We start from the raw sequence: 18,342 nt of genomic DNA on the forward strand, positions 1-18,342 counted from the left end.
TTTTTCTAATTATGTCAAAATTGGCCGAACTACGCGGGTCTGATTCTCACCGGATGTGAGATACGTAGGCAAACCTCATCGGTTCCGACCCCAATTTTCAAATCCAAAAATATTTTCCTTTAGTTCCTTCTTTAGAAATCTTTCCTTAGAAAATTTAAAAAAAAGCAAAAAGGTTTTTTTTTAAACTTAAAAAAATAGTTTCTTTCTTTCTAAAGTCTTGCATACAAAAAAAAAGAAATAAAAGAAAATCAAAATCCAAAATACGAGTTTCCTTTATATTGAAGTATTTTTCCCAAAAATTCAAAAACAATCAGAAAATAAATATTTTCCTTGATTAAAGTTTTAATTTCGTAAATGTCAACAAAAAAAAAATTAAAAAATTGAAGTCCAAAAATATTTTTGCTTTTCTTTAGAAGTACTTTTGTAAATAAATAAAACTCAAAAATTCAAAATATTTTCTTAAAAGTCCCTCTTTCGAAAATTAAGAGGCAACATCCAAAAGTCAAAATTATTTTCTTTCCTTTTTAGAAAAAGAAAAAGCGAATAAAAATTCAAAAAAAAAATTAAATATTAAAATTCCCAAAGTTCCAATCAAAAGCAAATGGATTTTTAGAAGTTTTTCTTTCAAAAATAAAATAAAAAATCAAAATCAAAATTCAAAAAATAATATTTCTTTACTTCTTATAAAGCATCTCTTTCGAAAATTCCAACAAAAAGATAGACAAAAAAAATCAAAAAAAATATATGTATTTTTTCTTTTTAAAGCTTTCATGGTCTGAGTTTTGTAAAAGTAAACAAAAAAAAGAGTTAGTTTATTTACTCAATTCTTGATCTTCCCGAACTACGCAAGATCTGATTCATGCGGTGTCATGATACATAGACAATCACCATCGGATTTGATCATAGCTATAAACTAAAACTGAGTGAAAAATAATTTTGAAAAAAAAAGAGAAAGATTTTTTTTGATTGAGTGAAAAAGAAAGAAAAGAGCGAAAAAGGAAGCGACAAGAAATAAAAAGTGACAAACAAAAAGAGAAAAAAGAGAGTGCCAAGAATAAAAGAGCGGCAAAAACGCGATAAAAAAATCAAGAATGATTAAAGAGAGGCAGAAATGAAGAAAAGAGGTACAGAGTAAAAAGGGTTAGTTAAGGCCGGGATGAAACATGCAACCGTTCAAACACATGGTAGAAACATTTAACTATTTAGGTGCATTGCATCCAAACGTGCGATTTCCTATCTGTTAAGCGTCTCAAACTAACAAGGTTGTTGGGTGTGCAAACTAGCCAGATTTTGGTGGTTGGTTTTGTTGGTAGTCTAGCCTCCCCTCCTTCTCAAGATCCAAAGGCACAGATGACCTCCTCAAGCAATCTGCCAATCATCGGTCCTGAGGATAGCCTGACATGACTATTCTGCAGTTAGAATCAGCAGCTGCTGAAGAGAAAAGATGTTGCGTCTCCGCATATTGAAAATGTTGGACGCCTGGTGTAATTGTAGGGAACTGCCAAGAATAATCCCTGGGTTCCCTGAGTTGATTCCCAGGTCAGGTGAGGTTACCAACACCCCTGTGTCAAACCCGCTCACCCCATGTGGGCACCCTCCAATGTTGTCCAATGTTCCTAGCATGCCTTCTGTGGTTAGTCCCCAGGCGCCAGTTTCTAGGGCACCTCCAATATTGTTCTCTGTAGTACCAGTCTGCACCAGAGCACAACCAACTTTACTACGGCCATATATGGAGCCTTCAATGTTCACCTTTCAGGGGCCACATCTTCAATTAGAAATAACATATGTGACCTCGTACGTTTTCACTCAACCTCCACAATATGATCTCTCGATAGAGCAAGAAAAGGTTGTTAAAAATCCCGAGTAAGAGGAAATGGCTCGGAAGATGAAGAGCCTGGAACAAGTCCTGAAAAACATGCAAGGTCCGAGTGGCCAAAAGAGTTTCTCATACTCTGACCTCTGTATGTTTCCCCATGTCCACTTGCCAGCTGGCTTCAAGATTCCAAAATTTAAAAAGTACGACGGGCACGGAGACCCGATTGCTCATCTGAAACGATATTGTAACCAGCTGAGGGGTGTTGGTGGAAAAGAGGAGTTGCTAATGGCCTATTTTGGGGAATGCCTCACCGGAGTCGCTTCTGAGTGGTATACGAATCAAGAAATTACCATTGGCATGTATGGGACGATATGGCTCGAAATTTTGTCTGCCAGTTCCAATATAATGTGGACATCTCTCTCGACAGAAACTCTTTGTCCAATTTGAAAAAGAAACTCGCGGAAAGCTTCCACGAATATGCTGTCAAATGGCGTGAGCAAGCTACCAGGGTAAAGCCTCTAATGGACGAAATTGAAATGGTCACGATCTTTCTACAGGCCCTAGAGGCGGACTACTTCCAGAACATGATGTCTGCCATGGGTAAGCCATTCGCTGAGGCTATTAAAATTAGGGAAATGGTAGAAAATGGTTTAAAAACAAGGCAATTCTTGAGTCATGTTGCCTTTAAGGCCACACATGCTGCTCAGAATGGTTTAGAGGGTTTGATGAACAAAGTGAAGAGGGAGACATGATGGCTTCAAGCTCGAGGGGGCCACCAGGTCTTTCAGCCAATCATGTGTGCCTCCTATGGTCCCACTACACTATTATCCCCTTCAAGATGATGCTTATGTCGTGGCACTGCCTCCTTATTCGGTGATGAACGTGCAACCTTACATGCGACCACAACATTATCTACAAAACCAAGCTTCACCTCCCAGAAATGCCCATCCTTACCAAGCTCCATATAATCTCCAATCAAATGTTCCCCAGTACAATCCTCGCCCAAGAGAGCCTTTCAAAAGAAATCAGTTCACCCCTATTGGTGAATCGTATTCAAGCTTGTTCCAAAGGCTAATCAGGTTAAATCTATTGCAGCCAGTGGCCCCCGAACCGACCGAACCATGAGTCCCCATCGCACCGAGCTGATGCTAGAAGTGAATACCACTTCGGAGCAGTGAGACACAGTATAGAGGACTGTTGGACCCTCAAAAGGGCATTTGAAGATTTGATTGAAACTGAAAGAATTTTTTTTCGGGATGAAGAAGCTCATGATGTGATGAACAATCTGTTGCCCGCCCACAACACTGGGCTAATAGTCGGAATGATTTGTGAAAATGAGGAATTTGATCCGACACTTAAGGCTATTGCAGGCATTGCGGGAACAGAAAAAAAGCCGAAAATGGTTACCAAGCCTGAAATTTCCCCATCAGACGGGAGTCTCGGTAGCCAATCTTGCTATCTTTTCTGCGTCCGGATTATCTCAGGGTCTGATTCGGATAATTTACTTTATTGTCTTACTTTCCGATGTAAACCCTTCTATCTTCAAAAAAATTGAAAAAAAAATCAATAAAAATATCAAAAAAAAATATCAAATGAAATTAATATTTCATTGTCCAGTAATGTCTCTTATCTTAATCTTGTCGCTTTTCTTATTTTCTTTTTAGTTCTATTAAAATGCAGATTTCAATAACATGACATGCTTGGGGACTTCATGCCCAGATCCTAAAACACTGTCAAACAACGAAATAATGAATCAAGAATTAGAATGCAATGAAGATATGTTTAAGGAAATAAAACAAAGACTCGGAACATCTGGAGGAAAATTGGTTCCAGATTGGAAAGGTCCACGCATTACAATAAAGGCACTGCCAAAGAGAGAGTTGTACCTGAGACACATCGAAGGAAATGTCCCTGAAACAATTGTCAATGCAAATGCATCCAAAAGGTACTATGTTGGATCCTCTATATAACATAAATGTTCTTCGGTTGGGATGAAGAAGGCTTTTGTTCTTACTACCCAAATATTCAACCCTTTGAGCCAGCTCCCATTCTTTGATTACCCTCTTTGAAACCTGGAAGTTATTATTGAAAAAGTGATTAATGAAAAAAAATGAAAAAAAAATGAAAGAGAAGAAAAGACAAAGAAACTGAAATAAAAAAAATGAAAAAAAGAAAGGAAAAAGAAAGAGAAAAAAAAACAAACCAGAAAAACAAAAGAAAATCAAAAATAAAGTTCCCTCAACTACGTTCGACTTGATTCCGAAAGGATACGTATGCAGCCTCTCTCTGGGGTTCAGTCACACCAGAATAAAAGTCCAAATTCCCCCCAAAAAGTGAAACTGGGGCAGATGTTATAATGGTTCGACGATGGTTTCGTCCAAAAGGTTCCAAAGTTATAACTCAATCCAAATCCTTTTTACTCCAAAACCCTGTTCAAATCCTTCTGATCAATCGGCAAAGAGGTTCAAAATGGGAGGATAGAGTTACTTGGATCTGATACAACAAAATGAGAGAAATAAAATAAGAGAGTCTTATTGGTGAAAACCTACACGGGCACCGTAAGGCGATGGTGAGCAGAGAAATAAAATGAGAGAGTCTTATTGTGAAAACTCACACGGGAACCGTGAGGCAACGATAAGCAGATAAATTAAAAATGAAAGAGTCTTGTTAGTGAAAACTCACAAAGAGCACTTTAAGGCAATGGTGAGAAGAGAAATGAGAGAGGTCGGTTGGTGAAAACCCACAAAGGGCGCCACTGATCGAAAAAGGAATGCCTTACAACCATCGGCACTGATAAGAGTCCTGGCAAGGTTTCTCGGTTTTGAGATATGGATTATGTAAGCACGTGATTTTTGCCCAATATGAGAATTACTCCCAAAAAAATCAAAAATAAAATAATTTTTCTTGGTGTGCAATTTTGTGATATTTTGGATAATTATTTGTATTTGTCTGTGTTTGTTTATTTGCTAAATTAATAAAAAAATACAAAAATATGTCGCATTTTGCATGTAGGATTCAATTATACAATTGTTAGTAATTAAATTTGTTTTACAAAAAATAAAAATTACAAAAATAGGCATCGTTTGCATTTTTAGCATTTAATGTCCAAATATACAATTTTATGCTTAATTATTACTTAATTGTGCGTTAATTGTTATTGGGAGTTAATTTGCGCTTTTATAACTTAATTTAGCTCTTAATAATAATTTAATTATTTTTATAATTTAGTTTTAGATAAATAAAAGAAGAAAAAAAGAAGACAAAAATACAAAAAAAATTGGAATTGGGTCTCTTCTTCAATTTCAAGCCACAGGCCCAAAAAAATGGCCCAACCTTCCCTACGATCCAGTCCATTTCGAACTGGGTCGACCCAGTCCATAACCCAAAGAGATCCAAACCCTCTTTTCTTTCATTTTTCATAAAACAAAATAAAACAAAAAATAAAAAAACCAAGAAAACCCTAACACTAACCATCCGCCACCCCCCTCATTTTCTTTCTTCTTCTTCTTCAAGCTCCAAATGATCTCCATCCATGGCTGCCCCATCTTCAGCTTTCTTCGTCCCAAGCTTCATCTTCATCGTCAAATAACATCCGCCATCGACGAGCTCGCCAAGCTCCCATGGCTGCGAATCTTCTTCTCCTTCTTCTTTGTTGCGTCGTTGTTTCTTCTACTGCTGCTGCGTCTGCCATGGTTGCTCCCCCACTGTTTCTGCGTCGCTGCTGCTGCTGCCACTGCGTCGCCGCTGCTACTGCCACTGTGTCGCCGCTGCTGCTGCCACTGCGTCACCACAACTGCTACTGCTTAAGCAAAAGCTTCGTCCAAACGAGCATCGTCGTCTCCATCGCTGCCACTAGTTGAGTAGCGTTGCTACTGCTGCCCGCATCGCCACTGCTGCTGCGTTTTTCTTCCAGCTATTTGCTGCTTCACTTCATCGTCCTCTTCGCTGCTATTGTTTCGTTGTCGCTTCGTCGTCTTCAAGTCCATTTGTGTCAAAGTTTCGTTGGATTCGTTTAAAGTTCGTTCGAGTTCGTCGTTGGTCATTTACGGTTAGTTGTTCTAAGTTTTGTTTTTGTCCATAATTTGTTTGATATTTTCAGATTTGGAATTAGTATAAGTTTGCTTTAGTTTTCTTATTTATTTTATATAAAAATTGTTAGTTTAATTATATTGTTGTTAGATTTAAGTTGAAGATCCAATTTAATTATTTTTCAGATTGTTTTATTAATTTTAAGAGGATTTAGTTTTAATATAGAAAAATATTAGTTTAAATCGTTCAAATCCGTTGTTGGTTGTTAATATAGATTTAGTTCGTGTTCATCTTGTTTGAAGTTCGTTTTTAATTTAGTAATTTAATGCGAAGTTATGTTTTGGTTTTAATTTTTGGATCATGCATCTTTGTTATAAGTTTTGTTGGATTTAATTTAAGAAAGATTAGTTGATTATTTGAAGATTAGTGATTTGAATATGTTTATTTGTTTTGTTTAAGTTTATTTCGAAGTTTGAACAAAGTATGTTTGTTATTGTTATTGAATATTTTCATTCATGTTTATACTTTGTTTGGTTGATCTTGAATCCGAAATTTGTATAGTTTAATTTCTTGAATTGGTCTCATAATCTTGTTTAAGTTTAATATAGGAATTGTTGGTTGTAATGTTGTTAGAATTGGTTTTATGTTCAATATTATTGAATTTAGAAATTTGAATATACTTGTTTGTTGTTCTTGTTGAATCTGAAAATAGGATTGTTTGTTGCTAAAATATTGTTCAATCAAATTTTAGTTGTTCTTTGTTGTTCAATTTATGTTCATGTGATTTGTTGTTGAAATATTGAAGAAATCATGTTCATGAAATTTGTTGTTTGAACATTGTTAGAAATTAATCATATTGTCTATATTTTGGTTAAGTTTGATTAATTGATGTGTTATAGCTGATGGGTAGTTTGGTAATTTGCAGTACGTTCAGGGGTAGTTTGGTAATTTCAGTAAGGTCGGAGGGGTAGTTTAGGAATTGTACATTTTGTAATTTTTTATGTGAAGCATGGGGGACAAAATGAAATGGGGTGGGTTGTGATATAGTTGTTTAATATAAAGGGGGGACAAGACAAAATTTAGTGGGGGGAATCTTGTATTTGTTTATGTTAGGCATGGGGGACAAAATATAATGGGGTGGTGTGATATGTTTATTTAATGTAATGGGGATGAGTGGGAAGATAATGGGTTTGGTAGAGAAAATGAGTTGATTTTAATTGATTAAAAGATTTATGGGATGAGATATATATAGAAGTCTTGAATCAGATTTTAAGGAGACAGACAGAGATAGAGAGAAAAAAAAAGAATAAAAAAAAATTGAAGAGAGAAAATTTCAAAAAAAAATACTAAGACTTTAGAAAAACAAAAAGAAAAACATTCTGAAAATTCAAAAGAAGAAGAATATATACCTGATATATAGTCTAAATATTCTGAGATACGGATTGAGAAATTAAGGGTTAAACACTAACTAGTCTTTCAAAAATCTGAAAGTTTCCCTTTGCTTCTGTCCGTTGGTTGTTGTTGTTTCCGGATTTTGTCTTGATTTTAAAATCTGTCACTAAGTTTCTCGTCGCTGGTTGTTACTAGTTGCTGGGATTGCTGTTGTTGTATGCTACTGAATTTCTGCTGATCTCTCACTTTTCTTTTGCTTCCAATATCAGGTACACAACTGACACGTTGATTATTGTAAACTGAAACAGGAAGCATGAATACGAAAAATGAAGAATTGAAGTTCTAAATTTATTTTGAATTATATTCTTAATTTTATTTGTATATATAAATTATTTAGCTTACAAAAAATCGGAATCATGTAGCTATTTAATGTATATATAGTGGAACATCCAACGATAGCTTAACGGATGAACTATCTATATATTGCTTAAAAATAAATAAATGGTGTAGTAACTCCGTCTAAGTTAAAAATCAAACGAATAGACCATTTCGGAACTTGTAAGAAAATTTTGTTTAGTTAAATAATATTGATTAATTCCAGCATGTAATTGTTTTAGGATTAAAAGTAGATTGCCAAGTAAATAAATAAATGGTGTAGTAACTCCGTCTAAGTTAAAAATCAAACGAATAGACCATTTCGGAACTTGTAAGAAAATTGTTTAGTTAAATCATATTGGTTAATTCCAGCATGTAATTGTTTTAGGATTAAAATTAGATTGCCAAGTTTTTTTTAATTTGACAAACTGAGAACATGCCTAGTATAATATAATTAGGTAGTAATACGTGAGCCTGTGCCCGTATTGGTGCCATATACGTTGGGCCTGTGCCCGTATTGGCAACGTACTGCCTTGCTTGTATCATTTTTCAGAATTTACGAATCATATTCGAAACTCAACTATAACAACTCAAGCATGTAAATAAATTAAGACCTTTTCTCTTTCATTTTTGTAGAGACAATTTTAATAGAAAATGTAGGCACTTTAGGATTATCCTGATAAAAAATAAATGAGATGAGCCTCGCCAAATAAAACGCACAAATTGCGGGGCCCTCGATAATTGTTTAATTAAAATTACTTAGACTTCGGGATGAGCCATTTAGCAAAATTCCACGGCCTTACCCAGAAATAATAATACGATAATTGCTTCAGGCGTGCATTTTAATAATCTTACCTTCTTAAATTCGGGTGCGCATTTATGTGACCCAAATCCAAATCTCAACGGAGTCGGAATGTATTAACAACCATGGGCGCATTGATTGTGACATGGTTCGAAATGCATTTTTACAATGTTGCAATTCCATAAAAAATAAATAATAATAAAAGCGATTTTAAACTTAATGAAAGCACATAAGTAATAACATGTATTAAATCAGATATCTAGCCATTATAACAATTTAAGCGACCGTGCTAGAACCACGGGATTCGAGGGTGCCTAACACCTTCCCTCGGGTCAACAGAATTCCTTACTTAGAATTTCTGGTTCGCAGACTTCATTTGGAAAGTCGAATATTTTCCTCGATTTGGGATTCAAGATAAACCGGTGACTTGGGACACCAAAAGCCAAACGTTTCCCAAGTGGCGACTCTGAATTAAATAAATAATCCCATTTCGAATATTGTCACTTAAATTGGAAAAACTCCCTCGCGCATTCAACCCTTCGGGGCGGGCGCGCAAAAAGGAGGTGTGACAGCTCTGGCGACTCCGCTGGGGATTAGAACCCAGAACCACTGGTTCAGGGTTCACGAATTCGAGCTTAGAATAATTGTTATATTTGGCTTTATTATCTGATCTTTATTACATGTTTTGGCATAACGTGCTAAATGTTGTCTTTTACCGCTTTGATGTTATCAGAACTGTATATAAACTGTGCCGAAACCCTTCTCTTCTTACCTCCGGGGAGAAGCTCGCTGGTCGAGACTCCCTATTCTGTTAGTGTCAATACCTGAAATAAGAAAGAGGTCGGACAAGTTACAAAGCCGGACGATCTCGCGGGTCCCCGGTACGTAGCCCCCTCCTCGACTCGAGTTGTCCGCTCGGGTACACAGTCTAGAACATATACCCAGGTTATAAACCTAGTATAACAAAACCGCATGCCGGATCCCTAGTAGGAACGCTTATTTGCATCATGTCGCATTTGACATAGGGGACTCAACACAGGGGTTGGGTCCGTCTAGGACAGACAACCTGAAATGAAAAGACCATCCTGCTTCATCCCGTCTATTTTGCGTATTTATTTGCTTCAGATCTTCATGTTGACCAGTTTCTAAAAAAAAAAGGGAAAAATAGCAGCGTAGGGAGATAATTACTTATTTTTTGGAAAAATAAAACCAATGTACAAGTAGTATCAAAACCTCGCCGGAATTTTCTTTTAAAAAAAAAAGAAAAGAAAAAATGAAAACAAAATTTGTCTTCTAGTTTGATTTATTAAAAAAAATATATAATTTTTTTTAATCACTTTCAAAATCAAAAAAGGGGTATTTATTTAAAAAAAAAAGGGAGAAAATTCAAAATTCAAAAAAAAATATTGTTTCATTTGTAGTATCTCTTTAAATTTTTTTCGAAATTTCAAAAAAAAAAAGGTGAAAAGAAGTTTAAAATTCATAAATATTTCCTTAAAAAATAAAACAAAATAAAAAATAATACAATAAAAAAATAATACAATAAAAAAATATATATAAAGATCCAGAAAAATATTTTTTCTTATTTTCTTTAAAAGATTGTAGTCAGAAGGGGTTTAGTTTATTTACTCTACGCCTGATTGGACCGAACTACGCGAGTTTGATTCTCACCGGATGTGAGATACGTAGGCAAACCTCATCGGTTCCGACCCCAATTTTTAAAAAAAATTCAAAAATATTTTCCTTTAGTTCCTTCTTTATAAATCTTTCCTTAGAAAATGCAAAAAAAAAAAGAAATAAAAAATAATATAGAAGTTTTCTTTAAACTCAAATAAAAAAATATAGTTTCCTTATTTCTAAAGTCTTTCATACGAAAAAATGAAATAAAAATTAAAAATCAGCAACAAAAATCCAAAAAAAATACTCTTTTCTTTTTAGTCTTTCTTTTGTAAATGTCCAAAAAAAAAATATTTGAAAAATTTAATTCCAAAAATATTTTCGCTTTTCTTTAGAAGTGCTTTCGTAAATCAATAAAAACTCTGAAATTCCAAATCATTTTCTTAAAAGTCCCCCTTTCAAAAATTTTAGAGGCAACATCATAAATCAAAAAATATATATTCTTTCTTCCATAGAAAAAGGTGAAACAAATGAAAAAAAAATCATCAACCAAACACATTTTCTTTTTTGTTTAAAAAAAATAAAAAAATAAAAAAATAAAATAAATTCCAAAGTTCAAGTCAAAAGCAAATAAATTTTTTTAGAAGTCTTTCTTTAAAAAATAAAAAAAATCAAAATAAAATAATAAATTCTTTGTTCTTTTAAAGCATTTCTTTCAAAAAATTCAAAAAAAAAAGGTTTAGTTTAGTTACTCCATTTTCGATTCCCGAACTACGCAAGATCTGATTCACGCGGCATCGTGATACGTAGGCAATCCTCATCGGATCCGGTCACATTTTTAACTGCAAATAATGAAAACAATAATAATAGGAAATAATAAAATAAAATAAAAAAAATAAAAAATAAAAACGATAAATAAAGGGAAGCCTTAAGGAGAAGCCGGAATGACACATGTCTTTGTTGCAAGCATGTGGAAACTCCCCTGACTGTATAGGTGCATCACACCCCAATGTGAGATTACCTGTCTGTTATTTGTTTTAAACTAACTGTCATGTTTGTTGAAAGTTCAGGTTCCTAGAAAAGTGGTTTGGTTTTGTGGTAATCTGGCCTCTCATACGTACTTCACGAGATCAAAAGGAGACGTTCAGCCACCCGTCGCTAAATCGAGAGGAATTGCTCATACATATTTCACAAGGTCGAAGGAAAGTGTCAAAATGTCTTCAGAAATTCCTCTGCCAACGATTCCTATTTTGGAGGAAAGTTCAATCTCAGCCATCCCAACTTCTGAGTCAGCAACTGTCGAGGAAAATAGGATTCTGCGTCTCCGCATGATGGAAATGTGGGACGCCTGGGGTAATGGAAAAGAGCCACCAAGTGCGATCCCTGGATTCCCTGAGCTTTTTCCTAGGGCAAATGGGACCTCCAACATCCCCACAAGTTATCCAAATACCCCACTGGGATTTCCTACCATCTCAACCTACTTTACCGGAACACCTTCTGAGTCTCGCCCCCAGGTGTTAGCTACCGGAGCGGTTTCAAACATATTCACTGCTCCACCTTGTTCATCCACAGCACAACCTATTTTACTCAGGCCTAACTTCGATTCATCATCCTTCACATTTCAAGCACCACCTCTTCCATTGGAACCTAGTCAGTTCACTACCAACGCTTACCCTCAGCCGTCTCGGTACGAGTTTATCGCAGGACAGGAGAAAGCCGAGAAAACGCCTGAACAAGAGGAAATGACCAGAAAGATGAGGAGTATGGAACAGAGTCTCAAAAGCATACGAGGCTTGAGCGGACAGAAAAGTGTATCCTATGCCGATTTATGCATGTTCCCTCATGTGCACCTGCCATTGGGATTCAAAACCCCAAAATTCGAGAAGTACGATGGGCATGGTGATCCTATTGCTCATCTCAAAAGATATTGCAATCAGCTGCGGGGAGCCGGTGGAAAGGAAGAACTACTCATGGCCTATTTCGGAGAAAGTCTGGTTGGCATCGCATCTGAGTGGTACATGGACCAGGATATGTCTCGCTGGTACATCTGGGATGATCTTGCTAGAGATTTCGTCAGGCAATTCCAGTACAACGTCGATATTGCTCCAGATAGGAACTCTCTGACAAATCTAAAGAAGAAACCCTCAGAAAATTTCAGAGAATATGCAGTTAAGTGGCGCGAACAAGCTTCAAGAGTGAAACCTCCAATGGATGAGATAGAAATGGTCACTATCTTCCTGTAAGCCCAAGAGCCCGATTACTTTCAGAACATGATGTCGGCCATGGGAAAACCTTTTGCAGAGGCCATCAAAATTGGTGACATGGTAGAACACGGTTTGAAAACAGGTAGGATTTTAAGTCAGGCATCCATTAGAGCAACCTCCCAAGCCATCCAAGGTGGATCCGGAGGAATGGCAAAGAATAGGACAAGAGAAGAAACAACCATGGCAGCATCATGGGGAAGAAGATACCGGGCCCCTAGACCTGTGTTCTCTGAAATAACCCCTCAACACTACTATCCTCATTCTGATATGGTCTATGCTCCACCACTTTATGCGGTTATGAATGCTCAACCTTTCAGTCGACCTCAACCACAGGCTAACAGAAATCAAACTCCACCTCCTAGAAGTCAGCCTCCTTACCGAAACCGCTACAATCCTCGGCCTTCCCAAAATAACTTCCGTCCTCGGGAACCACCCAGGAGACCCAACTATACACCAATCGGTGAACCCTACTCCACCCTATTCCCTAAGCTTGTCCAGATGAATTTGTTGCAGCCCATACCACCAAACGGGCAAAACCCGGAATCACCATCATATCAACGGGGTGTCAGGTGTGCATACCATTCAGGGGTAGAAGGGCACGATACAAACAACTGTTGGGCATTGAAACAAGCGGTAGAGAATTTGTTAGAGCAAGGTAAAATTGTGTTGAAAGACGAGGATGTCCCCAATGTGACCAATAATCCGCTGCCCGCCCACAACAACGGGCCGATAATTGGGATGATTTGTGAAGACAAGGAATTTGATCCGGCATTTAAGGCCATAATTGCTATTGCTAAAACGGAAAGGAAGCCCAAGGCAACCTCGAAGCAAGAGAAAAGGGAAAAGAAGAGTAAAATCACCGAGACTGAACCGGAAAAGAAAATTAATGTATCCAAGCAGGCCTATGTGGTATGGGGGACGATCAAACCACCTCGGCTGAATGAGCCAGTGGTTATTGGACGCATACCACAGAAGCCAAAGTACAGTAAAGAGGAAGATGATAAGGTGTTCACGCTCGAAGAGAGTGAGGGAACATGTGAGGCGATGAGGAATAAGTTATGCGAAACACACATGCTCCAGCCAGGAGAGGGCACTAGCACCGCTGAGGTATCGTACATGAGACCAAGCGCCAAGCTTCATAACTGGAAGGCTACGCCATTCCTGATCAAACGGAAGTCCTAATGGACCTGTCCTGCCACTTTCTCTGCATCACGAGCTACCCCAGGGTGTGACTCAGATGTTTTTCTTTAGATTCCTGTTTTTAATTTCCTGAATGTCAATTTTTTTTTATCTTCCCAAAATTCCAAGAAATGAAATCATGTTTCATCGCTCGCTCTCTTTTTCAAGAGATCTGCTATATTTTCTTTTTTTGTTCTCTTAAATTCTGATGATGCAGCTTTAAATAACATGACATGCTTGCGGACTTCATGCCCAGATCCAGAGAACTCCGTCAGACTTCAAATAATGAGTCAAAATTTGAAATATAAAGAATTTGAGAAAATAGGGACAACTAAAGAAAATTGGTTCATGGTTTGGAAAATGTCCGTCACTAAAGCAGAGTTTGAGGACAGTAAATGGGTTTATACCCGTACGAAATGTTAACCTTAATGACTGCGGTTTGTCACGAGCAATTGTACCGACAAAGAAGGGTCCATACGTCATTGGAAAATATTGCCAAGAGGAGCATTTGTATCTAGGCGACATCGAAAGAAATGACGCCGACCCCGCTTTGAAAGCAGATGCAGTACTATGCTTAAATCGCTCCGGCGATGTCTTTGCACAGTTTGAGATGACGAAGACTTTCATTCTTGCTACCCAAACACTATCAACCCTTTGCAAACCTATTTGAGCCGGTTACTCTTCTTTGATTACCCTCTTTGGAACCTGAATGTATTATTAAAAATAAAATGAAAGAAAAAAAATTGAAATGAAAAAGACAAATAAAAAAAAGTAGAAGAAAGAATTAGAAAAAAAATAATAATAAAATATATATATAAAAAAAAAGAAAGAAAGAAAGAAAAGATACAATGAAAATGAGAAAAGGAAAAGGAAGTGAAAAACAAAGCAAAGCAGAAAAACAAAAAGAAATTCCAAAAAAACAAAAGCAGCCCGAACTACGTCTGACTTGATTCCGAAAGGATACGTAGGCAACCTCTCCTTGGGGTTCAGTCACACCAAAATAAAAATCCAAGAAGTCCCCCAAAAGTGAGATTGGGGCAGAAGTTATAATGGTTCGGCAATGATCCCGCCCAAAAGGTTCCAAAGTTGTAGTTCAATCCCGATTCTTTTCACCCCAAACCTTGTCCAAGTCCTTCTGATCAATCGGCAAAGACAGGAAAGTGGAAAACATCATTGTTGGAATCTGATAGAAATCAAATCGAGAAGAATAAAGTGAGAAAGTCTTATCGGTGAAAACCTTCGGGCACCATGAGGCGATGAGAGTAGAGAAATAAAAAATGAGAGAGGTCGATTAGCAAAAACCCGCAAAGGGCGTGGTCGACCGGAAAAAGGATACTTCATCACTGAAAGTCCTGGAAAGGTTCTCCGGTTTAGAAACCCAGATCAATAGGTTCATGAGAAGCTGGAGTTTGATACGGATCGGACATCCAGTCCAAAAGGCATGTCATATCAGTTTGAAGCCAGCATGCACTCTAGATAAGTCCTTTTCCCCCCGAAAGGGACACTTCTCTTTAAACTCATATGCTTTCCTTTTTCATAGTTTTCTTTGAATCCCTTTCAATCTAACTCTGATTCCGTAACAATTACAAAGAAAAGGTGGCAGAACCGGTTTCACCGGGCCCCGCCTGGCAAGAGCCAAAGAAAATGCGCGGCCTCAGTGGTGCGTCAGTCCCATCCCGACTGACCATGGTAGTTGATTTGCTTCCAAAGTAAAGACTTCGAAAGAAAAGAAAAGCCTACAAAGGCAAAATAAAGTTGGAAAGGTTAAGTCCCACGCGGTTAGCCACTGTAGTTTAGGTTTGAGGATCAAAATCCCTGACACAAAATCGACAAATCCCCACAGGGTCGCCCTTTGTAAAAATCCCAGTCTCCCTTGTAAAAATCCCCCAAAGAGTCTGCCCAGCAAATCCCCAACAAGTCTGCCTTGTACAAATTCCCACAGAGTCTCCCCAATAAAAAATCCCCACTGAGTTGGCCTCATAAAGAATCCCCAAGCAGAATGGGATAAAAGAACCAAAGCCTTACACGAACAAATCATCACAAATCCGGAAATGCGAGTCTGATCAGTTTAAAATGGGTCGCCTGTGAATCCAATCAATGGCAAAGTTTTTCAACAGGAATTAGTCCAAGACCAAGCAATTGGAACGATCAAGGCCACCGAATCAACCACCGTTTTCAAACTGACAATTTTTCTTTGCTTAGGAAAATTAAGATAGGTGCAATCCAAAGCAACCATGCAAGAAGCAGGTTAGCCCAAAAGAAATGAAGCGCGCGAGCGTCGAAACAGCTTTGCAGCAGGAAAACGACCAAAAGTTAGTTTCCCCGGAATTCTTTCATGCATTTTTTAAATAAAAAAAAATAAAAAATAAAAAAATAAAAATAAAAAAATAAAGACAAGAAAGGAAAATGAAAATCCCCAGAAGAAAAACAAATCATGGTAACATAGAACCTCATTCCTCAACTATCCCGGTATAAACCACAGATCTCCCTGGCATCACCCAAGGAGCTTTTTCTATCCAAATCCCCGGCATAACCCGAGGACTCTTACCTTTTCCCGGCATAACCCGATGAATCTTCCCGGCATAACCCGTGGACCTTTTCCGGCATAACCCGATGAATCTTTTCGGCATAACCCGATGAATTTTTTCCGGCATAATCCGATGAATCTCCCGGCATAACCCGATAAATCTTCCCGGCATAACCCGATGAATCTTCCCGGCATGATCCGATGAATCTTCCCGGCATGACCCGTTGAATCTTCCCGACATGACCCGATGAATCTTCTCGGCATGATCCGATGACTTCCCCGGAATAACCCGAGGACTCTTACCTTTTCCCGGCATAACCCGATGAATCTTCCCGGCATAACCCGTGGACCTTTTTCGGCATAACCCGATGACTTCCCCGGCATAACCCAATGAATCTTTCCGGCATGATCCGATGAATCTTCCCGGCATGACCCGATGAATCTTCCCGGCATGACCCGATAAATCTTCCCGGCATGATCCGATGACTTCCCCGGCATAACCCAAGGACTCTTACCTTTTCCCGGCATAACCCGATGAATCTTCCCGGCATAACCCGTGGACCTTTTCCGGCATAACCCAATGAATCTTTTCGGCATAACCCGATGAATTTTTTCCGGCATAATCCGATGAATCTCCCAGCATAACCCGATAAATCTTCCCGGCATAACCCGATGAATCTTCCCGGCATGATCCGATGAATCTTCCTGGCATGACCCGTTGAATCTTCCCGACATGACCCGATGAATCTTCTCGGCATGATCCGATGACTTCCCCGGAATAACCCGAGGACTCTTACCTTTTCCCGGCATAACCCGATGAATCTTCCCGGCATAACTCGTGGACCTTTTTCGGCATAACCCGATGACTTCCCCGGCATAACCCAATGAATCTTCCCGGCATGATCCGATGAATCTTCCCAGCATGACCCGATGAATCTTCCCGGTATAACCCGGTGAATCTTCCCGGCATGATTCGATGAATCTTTCTGGCATAACCCGATGAATCTCCCGGCATAACCCGATAAATCTTCCCGGCATAACCCGATGAATCTTCCCGGCATGATCCGATGACTTCCCCGGCATAACCCGAGGACTCTTACCTTTTCCCGGCATACCCGATGAATCTTTCCGGCATAACCCGTGGACCTTTTCCGGCATAACTCGTGGACCTTTTACGGCATAACCCGATGAATCTTTCCGACATAACCCGATGACCTACCGGCATAACCCGAGAACTCTTTTCCTTTTTCCGGCAAAACCCGACGAATCTTTTCGACATAACCCGAACAATGTCCAGCATAACCTGACAATCCTCCCAGTTTAGGGCTCTGATCCCTAAGTTGAGCAAGTTTCCATTTAGCCAGCATTAGGGCTCCAACCCTGAACTAAGCATTTTATCTGTTAGCCGACATTAGGGCTCCAATCCCTAAGTTGCGCTTTGTAGATTAGGGTTTTTTCCAATCCCCTCATCAGCGCTGTAAATTTTCATGACAATTAACTCACGAAATCTTCCTAGTGAAACTGGGGCAGAAATTTCGTTCGTTTGTTTTTGTTGTCTCAGCAGGTCTGACCCTGAGGTGCATGGATCGAGACGACCTACGGGATGAGTCTCAATCCAGAATAAAGAAAAGAAGAAAAGAACAAAAGAAAAAAAAAAGAAGATGTTCCCACATATTGGAACAAACAAAGGGCAGGTCGTTCAAAAAATTGGATCAAATTCTCGAGCTCCACCAATCCCATTTCGTTCAATACTGCAGAAATAAACAAACGCCTACAACTTGCAAGCATCAAGATTCGGATCGAAGTCTACAAGCAGAATTAGCTGAGACCCAAGATCAAGTTGCAAAAGAATTATAGATAGGAATCTTGTAACTAGCGGTTGACAGACATAAGTAGTTAGTTCAGTTTCAATTTCCTTTGGTTGTAGTAAGGAGGTCAGTAAAGCGGTAGTAGCAACAACAACAGCAGTAACAGCAAGCATCGCAATCCCAGGGTAGTCCCAGCTACCAAAGTTTTCCGAACTACATTGACATGATTCCTGTTTAGCCTAGGATATGTAGGAAACCTTTGAAGCAAAGGTTCGGTCAAATCTTTTCCAAAAAATGCTTCAACGGAGTACTCGGATGGGCAAAAACTGCTCGCTTTATCTTTGCACGAAAACCCTTCGTGTCTTCGGGCAAAGAGGGGAAGCTGTAAGTGTCGCACCTCCTTTTTACCGCGCCCGCGGAGTGCGTGGGGAGTTTTCTCCAATTAATGGACAGTCGAAACGGGATTTATTTAATTATTTCAGAGTCGCCACCTGGGAATCTTAAGGCGTCCCAAGTCACCAATTTTTAATCCC

At 38.5% G+C, this 18,342-nt stretch overlaps 1 long non-coding RNA gene across 1 annotated transcript; it reads left to right on the forward strand.

Moving 5' to 3' along the window:
* Window positions 1-5,155: 5,155 nt before the first annotated feature.
* Window positions 5,156-7,673, forward strand: LOC142176450 (uncharacterized). Its single transcript, XR_012705074.1, has 2 exons — window positions 5,156-5,864; window positions 7,507-7,673. It is a non-coding gene; the product is annotated as an uncharacterized LOC142176450 (long non-coding RNA).
* The last annotated feature ends 10,669 nt before the right edge of the window (window positions 7,674-18,342 follow it).

Source organism: Nicotiana tabacum, chromosome 22, assembly GCF_000715075.1.
Source record: "Nicotiana tabacum cultivar K326 chromosome 22, ASM71507v2, whole genome shotgun sequence".
In the NCBI taxonomy this organism is placed as follows: domain Eukaryota; kingdom Viridiplantae; phylum Streptophyta; class Magnoliopsida; order Solanales; family Solanaceae; genus Nicotiana; species Nicotiana tabacum.